Genomic DNA, 8,421 nt, shown 5'->3' with positions numbered 1-8,421 from the left:
GGAGGAAGCCTTGCCTCTCGCTACGGGGAGGAAGCCTTGCCTCTCGCTACGGGAGGAAGCCTTGCTCTCATGCTACGGGGAGGAAGCCTTACTTGCGCAGTAGCAGCTGACGGCCCTCCTTCCAGGACATTCTGATGGCTGGCTCAGATTCAGACTCTGCTGGCCCATTAGGCACTGCGGGTAGAGGAAGAGTCAATTAGAGGAGGAAGCTCCGATATAACAGAAGCAGCACCAGAGCAACCACACACACACACCACACACACACACACACCACAACATTGTTTCACCACACACACTAACCAACATCACAAGACTTGCTGATTTGTTACGTCACACACCATCACATCGCGAGTTACAGCGAGTGTGAGCAAGTAATTCAGTCACACGAGACGAGGTCCGAGCGCGAGAAGCTGACACTTCATTTTGCATCGAAGACTACTACTTACATTCTTCATTTTTCTAGTTAAATTGGAACAGACGTGGAAAACGAGAGCAGATAAGCATAGGGAAGTTACTAGTTCTGCTTTAGAATGCATTAGAGCTAGGCTACATTGTGAACCAATCTTTAGACCATCCGAGAGGGTCCAATCCGGCCCGTTGGTGGTTTGAGTAAAAATGATATTATAATGTTTTTGTTCATCAATATACTTTCTAATGACTAAAACCGAAATGAGTAGAATTGATAATGGACCTACATTCGTACAGTTTCTTGACTGTGTCCAACTCGCTAACAATCACAGAAATGAAAGCTAGGAAGTCAGGGAGCATCGAATTATGACTAGAGGACTAATTTTTGCACATTTGGATGGCGAGGAAATGTAACAGAAAAATGCTGTTGATGACCGACCGCGGCCCCCGGGGCAAAATGAGTTTGACACCCCTGGCCTAGAGCATACGTAGAGTCTACATAAGGTCTACATAGAGCCTGCATACCTTGTTCTGCCTCTGGTTTCTTCTCCCCTGGGCTCTGGTCACTGCCTGTCTTCAGCTTCTGGTGTTTGGACCTGCAGAGAGAGGAAGAACCACAAGATGGCAGTGTTACCCAAGTCTTACACTGTGTGTCTGTGTCTGTGTCTGTGTGTGCGTGTCTGACCTCTCTTGTTTCAGGGCGTACTCCAACATCTTAATCCGCCTGACCAGATCCTGCTTCATGTTCTCCTGCCCCTTCCTCTCACCCTGCAGGAACGTCACCTGAGCCTGCGTGCACACGCACACACACAGGTCAAGCATATGCGCACACACACACACACACACAACATTATCTGTTAAAATCCTCTGAAAACCAATCACCCCAACTGAACTGAGCATTCCACTTCCCAGTCATTGTGAGGTGAAGTTTATTTGGAACACTCAAACAAATACAACGTACAGTGCAGAAATACTGTTGGTTTGGTTCCGCAACCGAGCGCCAGGCTAAGTAGTGGGTTGTGGACGGCGCGGCGTTCTGTATTTAGAACTTCTCCTGACCAGCAAACCCTACCCAGACATCTGGAGGGGGAAACCATCGTGAGGAGAGGAGTGCGTGTGTGCGTGTTTTGCGTGCGTGGTCCAATTGCCCCTCCCGAGCCCCAGAAAAGTAGAGCGGTCTAACAACGCCGCCTACACGTCTACACGAGGTCGACGCGACGCCAGCGAGACCTTACGGCTGGGATACACAAACAGTACTCACGCAAACAAAAACAATGTTACGGTGCTACTGCAAAAACTACCTTGGCTGATGGCCCGTCACTTAGATTACTGGGACAACTGTTACACTGGCTATTCTGAGAACACAGCATCTCCTGTGTGTTTCAGATAGAACGGTTCTATCTGGTTTAGCAGCAGCTAGTCATGCCTACAGACTCCCGGTACTAAAATACACCTGAAGGGCACTATGCTCAGGGCTGTGTCCGTCTGGGGTAGCAGGGCAGCGGCCAAGCCGGGTAGTGAAGGTAGCTACCAGGTAGATGCACCGTGTTGGGTGCAGCCAGACGGACTGGGAGACAGATAGGGGGCATTGTGGAATGTATCTACCTCGTCGTTATGTGGGTGGGGTTCTCACGTGGTTCTGTTCCTTCCCCGACAGAGGGACGAGTTGTGACCTGTCATTCTAACTCATTTTTCGAACGCTTTGTACATACACGTCTTCTTTACACACACACACTTCTTTGGAGTGTCCCTTTCATCCCAGATAAGCATCAGTCATCTCTCCCACTGTCCCCGACATTCCTGGAAATACATATTCCCACTTCTGTATCCACTGGCGCCCTGCAATCTGACATGGCTTTACTTGCCGTGTGTGTGTGTGTGTGTGTGTGTGTGTGTGTGCGCGTGTGCGTGTGTGTGTGTGTGTGTGCGCCTGTTGTGCTGTGGTACAGTGTACGCACAGGGGGAGCACGTCATCTGTCCATGTCAGCGTACCATGACAATCCAGGAACATCACGTCCCCTCCCTGTCTGAACAACAGGATCTTGTCCAATCCAGGGCCCCGTTTTAAACACTTCAGACACGCACCTTTCCTTCCTTCCTTCCTGGAAGAGCTGGACTGCGTACAGAAATAAGGTGGGAATTGAACTTCACCCGGGCCATCCAATCGTATACAGATCAGCAAGGACCTCATGGGAGGGAGGGAGGGAGGATGCATTTCAAAAGTGTTGGAGTAGATCCTGAGTCTGGAAGTGGGGCCAGTAGAGGTGAGAGAAGGAGTCTCCTGTAGGCGATTCACTTCACTCTGATGGCTTCCCTACAGATCAGTGATCTGTGATCAAACACACATCAAAAGTTCAAGCATATACACTATATACAGCCACACCCGTTGCTGACAGGTGTATAAAATCGAGCACACCGCCATGCAATCTCCATAGACAAACATTGGCAGTAGAACGGCCTTACTGAAGAGCTCAGTGACTTTCAACGTGGCACCGTCATAGGGTGCCACCTTTCCAACAAGTCAATTCTTCACATTTCTGCCCTGCTAGAGCAGCTTCAGTCAACTGTAAGTGTTTGATGGAAGTGGAAATGTATAGGAGCAATAAGGACACAGCCGCGAAGTGGTAGGCCACAAGCTCACAGAACACGACTGCCGAGTGCTGAAGCGCATAGCGTGTAAAAATCGTTTGTCCTCGGTTGCAACACTTACTACCGAGTTCCAAACTGCCTCTGGAAGCAACGTCAGCACAAGAACTGTTCGTCAGGAGCTTTGTGAAATGGGTTTCCATGGCCGAGCAGCCGCACACAAGCCTAAGTTCACCATGTGTCGGCTGGAGTGGTGTAAAGCTCGCAGCCTTTGGACTCTGGAGCAGTGGAAACGCGTTCTCTGGACTGATGAATCGCGCCTCACAATCTGGCAGCGAGGTCCACACAGAAATGGTTTGTCGAGATTGGTGGTGTGGAAGAACTTGACTGACCTGCACAGAACCATGACCTCAACCCCATCAAAACACCTTTGGGATGAATTGGAACGCAGACTGTGAGCCAGGCCTAATCGTTGCACAACATCAGTGCCTGACCTCACTAACGCTCTTAGTGCAGCAATGTTCCAGCATCTGGTGGAAAGCCTTCCCAGAAGAGTGGAGGCTGCTATGGCAGCAAAGGGGGGGACCAACTCCGTATTAATAGCCATGATTTTGGAATGAGATGTTCGACGAGCAGGTGTCCACATATACTTTTGGCCACGTAGTGTCTCGCGAGGTCTACGAACAAACTCCCTAATCATTTTACTGTAGACTCTAATGTAGTGGACAGGATCCTTGACTTTCTTACTAGCAGAACCCAGAGGGTGAAGGTGCATGGGTGCCTGGCAGGGAAGCGGTCATTATCAACAGGCTCACCCCAGGGTTGTGTCCTCGCCCCTCCTCTATATCCTGCACACTGATGACTGCCGTAGCCAGTACAAGAACCAACACATCCTAAAGATTGCGGACGACTCAGAAATAGTCGGTCTGCTTCTTGCCGATGAAACTAGCCCCGGGCCTGTGGTGCCACTGCGGTTCATTGGTGCCACAGCGGTTTCTTATAACTGAATGTGACAGAAACAAAAAGATATGTGTATCGACTTCAGGTGTCAACCCCCTACCCCTCAGAACACGATCCTTAAGGGCCAGGTGGTAGACGCCGTAGCCAATCAGAAGTATCTTGGGCGCATGATTGATGATCAATTGAGCTTTGAGTGCGACACTGACATGATGTGTAAGAAGTACCAGAAACACCTTTTTTTGTGTCAGGAAACGGGCAAAGTTCCAGGTTGACAGGACCTTGAAGAGTCTCTTTTATAAAGCGTACATTGAGTCGGTACTACCATTTGATCTGTTGGCATGGTAACCTTGGTATCAAAGCAACAACAACAAAAAGCACTAGCTAGGATAGTAAAAGTGGGCAGTAAGATGGCGGCAGTCCAGCAGAGTAGTCTGTCTGACCTGTACAGCAGACAAGTGTTGAGGAAGGTAGAATCCATCCTGTCTGACTGTGCCCACCCCCGACACCAGGCGTTCCATGTTCTACCCTCTGGCTCCCGGTGTAGATTCCCCACTGTTAAGACTGACAGGTACAAGCACACATTTACCTTTGACCCCTACGGCCATTGGCCTTTTGAATACAGGGACGAGGTTAGTCTGTCCTAACTAGTTTCATTGTCTTGGTTGTCATTACATGGGCTGATGATGCAAATGTAGGCAGCATTTTTTTATCCGCATATTTGAATGATGTTGACGTGACGTTTTGGAGAATGTGCACAGCGCACTTTACTTACCTTCTATGTAGGCCTTACTTTACACTATTGCTGCTGCTAATGGTTGATCATTAGCAATGTTATACTGATATTGACGGCTGCCAACCCATGCCTCATGCACTAGCATTGTATGTACGCCTCACGTACTCCTTGGTGCCAAAACCAATTCCCCTCTGGGACAAATTAAGTTGAAACCTGAACCAAAAGAAACAGCTGTGACCTGTAATAAAAGGGCATCAACTATGTTATAAACATGCCCGTTGAACATTGGCACATAAACCAACACTCTTAGCACAAAGATAGGCTAAATAACTACCTTTCTAAGTAAAAACACTACAGCACTCTCTATATGGCTATCTCAGAAGTTGGCCTGCTGAGGAGTTCTGAGTGGCGCATTTCATCAGTCAGCGCCCCCCCCCCCCCGCGCCGCCGGCGCTCTGAATAGGGTCAAGGGCAGCTTCCCTCTCCTTTACTCTATGCCATCCCTCTGAGACCCATCAGCCAACAAGCAGAGCAGAGGACTTTTCTGGGACAGGGAACTGGAGTGTGTGTGTGTGTGTGTGTGTGTGTGTGTGTGTGTGTGTGTGTGTGTGTGTGTGTGTGTGTGTGTGTGTGTGTGTGTGTAGCGTGCATGCTTATGTGCGTGTAAGTGTATGCGTGTGAGAGCGCCTAAATTGTGTAAAAAGTCAGCTTGTGTGCATGTGCGTGTGTATGTGTGTGTGTGTCTTTGCGTGTGTCTGAGTGTGAGAAGAGAGGCAAAATGAAGTGTGAGAGAGAGAGAGTCAGTGGGGGAACGAACGGTAAGAAGCCCAGCAGTGGTTGCGGGGGGGGCGAGCGAAGCACAGTTCTGTACATGTGTGTGTCATGCATGAGAGCACTGGTCTTCTCATTAGAGCTGAGAGAAGGGCGCTACGGGCCCCACTTAACATGCCCCAGCAGGAAGTGACGTCATCTGGGTCACCACTAGTCGGAGTGCCACTGATCTTGAGTGTCAATGGCTACAAAGCACTCTGTCCTTCTATTTATGGCAAGTAGTAACTGTGGCGCAACTGTGATCGCAACGTTGAAATCTAATCTGACATTTATTAACCAACCAGGAGTACTGCAGGTCCTTGATCAGCACCAACTGTACCAGCATAATGAAGTAGGACAAGAGCTTTATACACTCTTTCCTCTACAGACTCCGCAGGAGTATATTCAGATATTCAGTAGAGAAATTCATTTGTTTGATTTGGACCCCCTCTACAGTTCTAAGGGACAGACATAGCCTAACAGAGCTGAGAGGCCTGCAGGTTTTATAGCAGTATCCCTCATCCTCTCTTTCTTGAAGGAATCACTGATCTTACCTGACTGGATAGGATTAAGCCAGGGCTACCGCTACATAGCTTTGGCCTATCCCCAGTCATGTGAGATCAGTGATGAATAACAGGGCCCAGAGCTGTACCACCTGTCTGTCTGTCCCCTGGCATGGCCTGCTGGCTGTGGTCACGTGGCCCTGTGGCTCTGCTCTGGGGAAGTCACACCTGGCCCACCCTTCGCGGGGGTCAAAGACAACCAGATGCATCCAGTTTTCAGAGAAATTGAGAGAGAGCCTGTAACCCGACTTCCACTTTTGGACGTTAACAAGGCGACACTAAACTGGATTGGTTGAACAGAGCAGAAGAGAAACTTCCCCTAAAAATATATATCTCGTCAGGACCAGCAAGAAGCGCCTGCTACGTTAGGTTACACCTGGCCTAGCCAACTGCTCGGCCTGGCCCCGCCACAGCCTAGCTTGCTGTCACAGGAGACAGAGTGCCACAAGTGTTCCCGTTTAACGACACGATTCAGCCCTAAAAAAGATACCACTGGCACACCATACACACCCTGTGAATGACGCACACGCACACAGTCACATGGGAGGGAAGGCCAATGTTTTCCACACACCAGGCAGTCATCAATCAACAACTTTTGGTTTGAGACAGAGCACTAGCCCAGAGGAAACTGTAGGCTATTATTCTGTATAGTGTTGTGTGTTCTGTGTGTATGTGCATGGAGGCTGTGTGTGTGTGTGTGTGTGTGTGTTCGCCACAGGGCTTTCCCTATTTTAGCAGCCACTGGTGTCCTCTTATGTAACCTGCTGGGCTACTGTTTGAACAGGGCACCCAACCGCTCCTCTCTCTCTCTCCTGGCCCGAGTTCTGCCGCTAATTGAGCCTGTGAAAACCAGACCACACACACACACTCACGTATGTACACGCACAGTAATCCTTCCCAGTAAGACTGGTGGTGACATACTTCTGACTTCAATCCCCACACTGCTATAAGATCAGCACGGCCAGTTTGTTATGGTTCATCCATATTATATAAAGTTCCTATTTATATCTAGGCTATAGCCTATAGGGTAGAGTGAGCGGGAGAGTGAAACACACTGACAGCAGTGGAATGGTATTGCTTTTCTACACAGACCTTTAGGCTACTGTAAATAATCAAGCAAACTCATATTTCATCGGCTCATGTTCATTCAGCATCCTTATAATTAAACGTGCTGACAGGAGAAAGACCACGTGATGGGGAAAGCAATGAAAAAAAACACGCTTTGTACTCCCCCAGGCAGGCAAGAGTGTACATGTGAACGTGTGTAAACGGCGGAAGAACCGCATTACGTCATCGGTCTTTTGTGTGTGTGTGTGTGTGTGTGTGTGTGTGTGTGTGTGTGTGTGTGTGTGTGTGTGTGTGTGTGTGTGTGTGTGTGTGTGTGTGTGTGTGTGTGTGTGGGATTTACAAACGCATTACTGAATCCCTGTTGTAATTGACAGTGAGTCACGTGACCCACCGTAATCTCGCACAGAGAAAAATAGTAACCATGAAGGGGTTGAGAAACAGCGGAGTCCAACCATCTGGCATTAATTACCGTTGGAGCAACTCTACAAAGCCTATTGACACCGCCACCTGTGTGATCCGCTATAATTAGACAATGTGGAATATATGTCTGGCTGCGATGGGATCAGCGTGTGGCTCTGACAGTGACTGCGCCTCAATGTGAAACACACGGATAATTTAAAGTCCTGTGATTGATGCAATACATTAAATAAATTCACAACCTATTGTTTTAGACTAGTCAAGAACGGTGACATTTTTTGGAACCCCCAAACATTGGGTTTGCTTTGATCACAAAAAAAGCTTTAGAACTGATATCCAGGAGCATAGGGTGAATAGATTCGCGATTATGTGGACAGTAATTCTGTCCGATTGGGGAAAGTATTGAGGAGCGGTCGTGACTTCTGTGGGATGTTGGCAATGCTAGGCTAGCTTTTTCTAAATCTTAACTTGTTAGTAATACATAGTCTACATAGCTATAGCTAGATGATAACACTATAATTACCCTGAGTTCATCTCTCTCTGCTTCCCAGCGATATTTCTCGGTCTGGAAGCGTCCCCATTCGAACTGGATAAAGTGCAAGATCCCGGGAAGCGATAGGCCTGCGTCGCCGTCTTGTGGCTCTCGAGGCTGCGACGATCCAGCCATCGCTCCGGCTGCTGCGGCGGCGGCTGCTGTTGTCGCTTGCCCGAGTACTGATTTCGGCCCGTTCGGGTTGCGCCCCACGCCGCTGCCTCCAGAGTTCTGGTTTGTTCCCCCTGCTACTCCGCCGGATCTTTCCGCCTCCATTTTAGCGCTTGAGCTTTCGCCAGGACAGGGGGGTGAAAAACAAGCAGCGATAATAATAACAACCCCGT

General features: G+C 49.0%; 1 pseudogene; it reads right to left on the bottom strand.

The window, feature by feature from the left end:
• LOC111957359 (striatin-4-like) overlaps window positions 1-8,353 on the bottom strand; it is a 15,702-nt pseudogene extending 7,349 nt beyond the window's left edge.
• Window positions 8,354-8,421: the final 68 nt, after the last annotated feature.

Source organism: Salvelinus sp. IW2-2015, linkage group LG4p (genome assembly GCF_002910315.2).
Source record: "Salvelinus sp. IW2-2015 linkage group LG4p, ASM291031v2, whole genome shotgun sequence".
Lineage (NCBI taxonomy): Eukaryota > Metazoa > Chordata > Actinopteri > Salmoniformes > Salmonidae > Salvelinus > Salvelinus sp. IW2-2015.
Note: the sequence above shows the minus strand (reverse complement) of the source record. Positions and strands in the feature narration are given on the sequence as shown.